Below are 420 nucleotides of genomic sequence, written 5' to 3' on the forward strand. Positions count from 1 at the left end.
GCACAGTATCATCATTATTAATACAGGTGTTGCCTTTGACTTTGAATTTTTAAAAATCATTTTTATTATTTTTAGTTGTAGTAGTTCAGTGTTTTCTTTTTTATATCTGAGAAACCATATTAACCTGGCATTTCCACTAGCTTCAATTGCATCAAATGTTTAATCAATTGATGAATTAAATTATAAAATAGCTTAATAATGGATATCTAACAACACTGAACCCACCATATTGTATATTGTGGTGTTCCATATGATATAAATTATTTTAGACTCAAGCCATAAGCAGGTCAAAATTAGATTTTCCTTAACACATCAACACCGGCCCTATAGTGTTTAGATCTATCTATGTAGGATTTTGTTTTGCAGGATTCTTTATTTCCCACCTAGCATTTAAGGGCAGACGGTCAGCCAGCTCCTCCT

This window comes from Morone saxatilis, unplaced genomic scaffold (assembly GCF_004916995.1).
Source record: "Morone saxatilis isolate NCDOM2014 unplaced genomic scaffold, NCSU_SB_2.0 Contig11, whole genome shotgun sequence".
Classification (NCBI taxonomy): Eukaryota; Metazoa; Chordata; class Actinopteri; family Moronidae; genus Morone; species Morone saxatilis.